At 44.0% G+C, this 7,246-nt stretch overlaps 1 protein-coding gene across 1 annotated transcript in view; it reads right to left on the reverse strand.

Annotated features, from left to right (window-relative positions):
- MPPE1 (metallophosphoesterase 1) overlaps positions 1-7,220 on the reverse strand; it is a 33,213-nt gene extending 25,993 nt beyond the window's left edge. Inside the window, exon 1 of the mRNA XM_067290716.1 lies at positions 7,143-7,220. The gene's annotated coding sequence lies outside the window, so the exon portion shown is untranslated. The remainder of the gene's footprint in view (positions 1-7,142) is intronic.
- Positions 7,221-7,246: the final 26 nt, after the last annotated feature.

Genomic DNA, 7,246 nt, shown 5'->3' on the forward strand with positions numbered 1-7,246 from the left:
TTTCATGTACTTAATTAGCAAACACTCATTTTCTAGAGATATTAACAATACATGATGTTTTTAAAAACTTTTCTGTGCCAGTAAATATATTAAATGCTACAGCAATATTTACTTCCACTGTAAACAATTATAGCAGAAGCATTTTCCTACACTATTACTCAGTTGTTTTGTGAACACATTCTTTTTTTCTTGCATTTTTGTTTCCAATTCAGCCTGGTAAGAACAGAGACACATTTCATGCTGGCATATGTGAAAATGTCATTGATTTCAGTGGTGCTGAGTCTGCTACTTATTGCCAAAGAGCAGGAATATGACCCATAGCACTTTTTTCAGCTATGTGTGCACCAAAATCATTGATTCAATTTGTCAGAAGAGCTCTGAGCATAAGATTAATTGATGCAACCCTATAATAACTCCAAGCATAGCTTTTTTTTTCCATGCAGATTAAAGGGCAGTGTGTGTTCTTTTGACTCTCAGACATACTTACTATCCTCATGAGATTTTCCAGAAATTAAATTCTCCAGTGAAAATGTACATGCTCTTGTAAAAACACACAAAAATTTCATCTGTCCCAAACTAATCTCACTTTTATCTTATCCACCAGCTGCACCAATAATGACTCCTGAGTCTCTTTCAGTATGGAAGATGGCAACACTCATGCAGTCCTCCTGCCTGTTACATTCTTCAGCAAAATCAATGCTAGCAATCTCACAGCCAAATGACAGTTGAAAATCACGGAACAATCTCAAACGAAATGGCCACTACAGGGGAAAGAAGTTCCTTTCTCATTCTTGTTTTGAGCTTGGATCAGAAAGTAATAATCCACAGTTTGTATTCAGGAATCTTCCCCCGAATAGGGAGCAGCAACCTATTTTTCCTAAGCCTTGGCACAACTATACAGGAGAGCTAAACATAAAAGTTCAGAATTCAGTTCAAAAGTTGAGCATATTTCCAGTATATCAGGATGAAAAGCACAAAGATCTTGAATTTAGGATGACTATTTGCAGAATTAGAAATAATTTTTCTCATAATATATACGAATAAAGGGAAATCAATTTAATCATAAATCTGACAAACCGATTGGGGTAATACTTTTTAAACAAAATTAGACTACAGATATCCCTGCCACGGTATCCTGACAGAAGTTCTCTATTACCTACAATGATAGAAAGATCAGGTCATAATACTGGTTGTTTGGGATTTGGGGGATTTTTTCCTTTTTTTTGTGAATAATGTTCAAAAACAATATTGGCATGCATGTGGCAGACACTGTCTGCCACTTCTGCCTTCCATGCTGGGGAAAAAGACTTTTACCACATCTTATTTTTGACCCACAGACATTGCCTAGGAAAAACAACAACAGCTTGGGATTGTATTACTTTGTCCACAGAGCTCTCTCTGGAGAAGAAAAACATCTTCCAATGGAGAATCAAAGGCAATCACAGCCCAGGGAAGCTACCTCGGCCATAACTCCTTCTTAGGTTTCAGTATTAATAATAATAATATTTAGCTCTCAGCATTGTTCATTTGTCTGTATCTGTTACACCTCTCAATGTAGCAGTTGTGTTTAGCATTAATAGTTCTCCTCTAGAAAACACTGCAGGACACCATTTTATAATTAGATCTGCCTGTCAGACCTTGAAGCCAGTATCCTGATTTCCATGTTAACAAGCTCCTGGAACAGATTTGAAGGCAGAATTCTGCACCAAATGTTTGAGACTATCTTGTGGTTAGTTTGTGGCAGAAGGGAGCAGCATCTGGAGGCCACTCACTGAGCAGCAGATCCGGGGGCCTTCTGGGTGTAGAGGAGAAAGGTGGTCAGAATATGGCTGTGAATGACAGGAAGTGAACACAGGAAACAACTAATGCAGCAGTTAGAACGGTGCAGACTGGAGACATATTAATGAACATTATGAAAAATGGTGCCAGGGCTAGGAATTCCTATTTGTTTCTAATCAAGCAGAACCAAAAATGGGATTCAAGTGGGATCAGTACAGCTCTTCTAGGGATTCTAGCAAGGAAAGAGAGTTTCCTTATTATTTACCTTCCCTTCTTGTACACCCAAATGACAAACAAAAATCTGGACCAAATATCCTCTTTATCAACTATAAAATCTATCACTGCAACATGACCATTACACTAAGCTTAGTATTGTAGTAGTTTACGCAAACAAAAAACTTGTCATCTGGGTTACCTCTTAAAGGCAGACCCAGTCTGAAACTTCATTCTTCATGAGATACTGATAAAAGCTCCAGGGAAAAGGGCTAGAAACAGTAACCAGCAATTTTATATGACTAATCCAATATAATCCTGTGCTGTCTAAAAAGACCATCTGTATGGAATCACACTGAAGTGCTTTAATAACAGTGCAGCAAGTCACTGGCTGTCATGCTGAGGAAATGTTCCTTTGCACTGTCAAGCTAATAATTCCAAAAGATTCTTTCTTTTTTTTCCTCCCTGTTTTTATTAAAGCTGTTAGTCACTTGCTCTCACATTTAATTCCCTATTAAGAAATCATCCATCAAACCTGTGAAGTGACAAGGATTTGTATTTGGAGACATCTGTGAATTCCACATTGATGGCTGGCTAGCTATAGGTGGCCATCCTCTCGCTGTAAAAATTACAACAGATTTTATTACATCACTGCAGTGTGCAATTACTATCAAAGAAGAGCATGGCAAACTGTTGGCTGAAGTGTAATTAAACCTATTTCAGTGCCATAGCTTCCCCTCTGAGCGACCCTGCTTTTGTGCTGCAGCCTGAGCAGAGCAGGAAAGTGATCTCCATGGGGCACAGAGAGCAGCCACGCTGAGAAACACTGCGCAACAGTTCAGAGCAGGAAATGCAGAAGAATACCACATCCAGCTGAATGACACGTATGTCAATAAGGGCTTCCCACCCTGTGAAAGAAAGAAATCCATGAGTATGCTGTTTTGTGCTTAGGTTAGAGGTAACACATCTTCACTGTTAAGTACTCTTTCTCTAAAAGAAGGAGGAAGTCTGACCTCCACAAGAAACTGGTCTAAGCTCAGGAGCAGTCAGACGAAGGAAGCACCTGATACACAGTAGTGTTTCAGGTTCAACCAGGACGAGTCTATTTCGAGTCGACAAGATTAAATGCGCAGCCTGTGTGTAGATTATGAAAGGCATGTGAGAGGAACTGGCTAGCATTTAGGGGTTACGAAAGATCAGAGGTTACGAAAGATCTTAGCAGTTATAAAAGATGAGCTAAGAGTCTGATCCAGCAAGGTAGAGAGTAGCCTCAGCGTACTCCAAAGTAAACGGAAGTTCGAAAGCACCCTGCAGCTCACGGCAGCGAGTCCACAGTGACTTGCAGATCTAGGCAAGGGAAGGTTCAAAAAAATTTCACCATAGCCAGAACAGTAATGATAAAAGTCAGTCACAGAATATGAGAACAATGAAGAGAAATATTGCCATCTGTTTATAGGTCTTACAGGGAACTATATTTTTTGCAAAGTATTTTAAGGGTCTTAAAATACTACTTGCAGTCACCGATTTTCTAAGTATTTGTTCTTGGCTTTTTAGTTTTGGTTTAAGTCAGAAAAGAATAGCCAGAAAGCATCTGTAAAACCTGAGGGTTCACTCAGCTGATATTTTACCCTCTGAAGTTCAGCCTTAGGTGATTCTTTTAATAATACTCTACTACCAGAATGAAAAGAAGGTTGGGGAAATTTTACCGAGACAGAAGGAGTTGCTCATTTTCCAAATGCCACTAAAACATCACTTAGGGAGAGGACATATTCCTAGAGCTCATAAAAAATTTAGAAGAGCACTTTCTCCCTTCTGCAACAATATTTCACCATGTGTCAGGTCCCCCAGCTCTGCCAGTCCCCTGGGCCTCCGCCAGGCCCAGACCCCCATTTCAGGCCAGTCTGGGGCCATCAGTCCCTTCCCTGTGATGCCTCAGCAGTTTCGGCTCCAGCCCCACCATGGGCCCCCTCAGCCCTCACCCCAACCCCAACCCATGGGTGACCACCCGTCCTGTCCCCATCCCCACCCCCATGGCCCTGCCCTGCCACCCCACCCTGACCTGCGGTTTGACTTCCCTGCTTGACCTTGGACCTGCCCCACCACCATGAACTTGCCTTGTGAGTTGGACTCAGCCACCAGCTCCGGGCCTGCCCTGCTCCCTCGCGGGGCCCAGCAGGGCCACATGGCCTTCCCCGGCTCCCGGCTCCCCATCCCGCAGGGAACGGCCGGCCCTCGCTGCGCCCTGACACTACAGCTACCCCAGTGAGGATATTTCTGCATCCCACCTACTGTGCTGTCATTTACACTGCCCTGTTTGTAACAGCACAAGTTAAACCAACATTTCAAATGCACCTGTGGCAGCGTAATCACAACAAGCCTCTGGGTATCGTGGCAGACCTAGGACACAAGATGCCCGGCATCAGAATAGCATCTGCACAGTTGCAGCAGAAGGGACACAAGGCTCCCCTGTATCACTTTGCTCTTGGCCACCAATTCAACAACTAAAACCTCTTCTTTCAAAACACACACACACACACACACACACACACACACAAACCACAGAAAACAGATAGCTTTATCTGGTTTCAGTTGCTTCTAAGAATGTAAAGCCATACCTAGCAACAAATTTGCTTATTTACCAAAATTTAAGCTTTTTTTACAATATCTAACTGGTAAATATGCTTACCAGTCTACCTCAGCATAGAAGCTCTCTAGGCAAGGTCCTGAAGTCATGTCAAGCTATGCTGAGCACAGCATCAATAAAAGGCACAAATCTCTATAATCTGGAGGTAACTGAGATTAAGGAAGAAACCAGAGCAATTCTATACTACTCCAAATTATATTACATTTTTATAGGGTTATTCCACTTAATGAAATTAATCTTATATGAGGACAAAGCAGATATGAGGACCAGGAAGACAAGACAAACTTAGAAGCAGAAGTGATCAGCTAGCAGAAGGACTGACAAATATTTGGTGATGGTTACTTCAAGCAAACTTTGATAATGTCTTACTTGACACAAACTTTTAAATTTAGGGTATTAGTTAATTTAGTTTCCCAGAGTTCATTGCTGTTTTTTCCTCATTCAAAATGGGGTCTATAAAATGCTTGCTAAGTAGACCAATAGGCTTGCTGTCTTTGCAGTATCCACGGCAACAGTACAGCTTTGAAACTTAAAGAATTAAGTTAAATTCCTGCACTACAATCCACGGAGGTTTTGGCACTGATTTTAGAAGGAAAAGGACCAGGAAAAGGAAAGTGTTTTATTTCCAAAAAAAAAAACCCAACTATTATTTGTATGAACTACAGATGGCAGAAGTGTTATATCCCTCTCATCCTAAAGTCATCTTTATCATATAAGATAAAAATAAACAACTTAAGCAAAAAATAATAATCTGGAGTTAGAGTCTCTTTGCTTAGATATTCTGCCAAAGAATAGAATACTCAAATTAAATTTAGTCTAGCCCCTATAAAATTCATAGTTGATTTTGTATTCATACCAGGGATAAGTGTTGTAGCTACGTAGTTTTCTTAATGCAAATACTGTCACTACTTAGGCATTTCTGTGCTAGCCAATCAAATAGATTCTGAAAGGTCATTGAAAATGAAACCTTTGACCACAAAGCAGGTGCAGAAAGACAACAAGAAGTTTCATACATTCGATGTATTTAATGTCTTTTTGAAAAAGCTAAGCTGATGGTTCCTTTTTTGTCCTCAATTCTTGGACTCTCTTTTGTTCAATCTAACACTAAGTATACATCAAAATAAATCATTTGGGAAACCTTATTTTGGCAGATAAAGTTTCCAACGTTGTCACTTGGTACTGTAAACATTACAAACTGGTTACTGTATTATATAAGTATGTATTTATATGCACAGGCCACTGTTTTCTATAAGGTGGAGTGAGAATTGCTCAACTGTCTGCCATTGGTCTTCTGCTCTTTTGGCTGCAATACACTGTACTTTGGCTTATATGGTTACTGGAGCAGTAGGTTCTTAATTCTCATCTTCTCGTCTTTGACAAATCCAAAATGACATACAACAAAGACAACTACAAAAAATCTAAATAGCCATGCTTGAATTTTTAATACTTTAATAGCAGTAAGAGCAACACTTTAATTCTCAAACACTAACAAAAAGCTCAGATCAAAAAACTTGAACTTTCTTATTCTTTCTATTCCTGTTGCTACTTTTCCCATACTTTTTCTTCTTAAGTAAGATGGGTAATGCCATCATCCAATGCAGTCTAAATGTGACCTTTTTACCAAAGCGCCTGTAACGCTGATGGTCAGTCTCCCATTTTTCAGGATCTGTCCTTTGTCTCTGACTTACAGGCAAGTTTTACCGTCCTCATTAAGGATTATATACTGAATTTCTTACACAATAGTCAGACCACATAGTCAGCACAGACAGCTGCCTAGTGCAGCAAAACACGGAGGGAGCGTTGATTGTGTGAAATACACACGTTCTCCAGTCTGCCTAGGGCAGCAGAAAGCCTCGGAGAGGGGCCTGCCAGACCTCAGTGAGGTCATGGAAAATAAAACACAGTAGCAGCGCTCCCGCCCTGAAGTGTACGTTGGGTGAAATAGTCGTGCACTAGACACGGGGCCAGTGCTGAGGCATGGGGCGCCGATGTGCCTGCAGGGGGGACGCGCCCCGGGGCCGGGCCCGAGCGGCGCCTCTGCAGCAGGCTGCGCGCCCCTGTGCGGGTTTCAAACCGCGCTCCGGAGCCCCCGGCCGCAGGGAAGCCCGGCTCGGGCACCGACCGGCGACGCAGCCCGGCCGGCCGCTTCCCCAAGGCCAGAAACCCCTCAAAATCTCAGCCCCAAAGCCCGTAGCTGCCGCGGAGCCTCGCCTTCCCGGGCGGCAGGGGCCGCGCGAGGGTCCTCGCGGCGCTAACGGCCGGCGCCAACGGCCGGCGCGGCGTGCGGGGCGCCATGTCAGGCGGCGCGGGGCGGCATGGCGACGGCGGCGGCGGCGGCGGCGCGGGGCGGCATGGCGATGGCGGCGGCGACGCGGGGCGGGCCGGCTCCCCGCCCGCCACATCCTGCCCTCCCGACGCGGCGCGGCGCGGCCTCGGCGCTTCCCTCCTTCCTTCGGCGCCCCCCCCCCCCGCCTCTCCCCGGCCCTTCTCCGCCCCCGGGTCTCACCTAAAATTAGCGCCCAGCAGCCCGGCGCTGCGCCGCAGCCCGCCTTCCCCATTGATCGCGGCGGCCGCCGGGCCCCGTTCCCCGCCCTGCTCCGCTCCGCCGCG

The sequence above is a fragment of the Apteryx mantelli genome, chromosome 2 (genome assembly GCF_036417845.1).
Source record: "Apteryx mantelli isolate bAptMan1 chromosome 2, bAptMan1.hap1, whole genome shotgun sequence".
NCBI lineage: Eukaryota > Metazoa > Chordata > Aves > Apterygiformes > Apterygidae > Apteryx > Apteryx mantelli.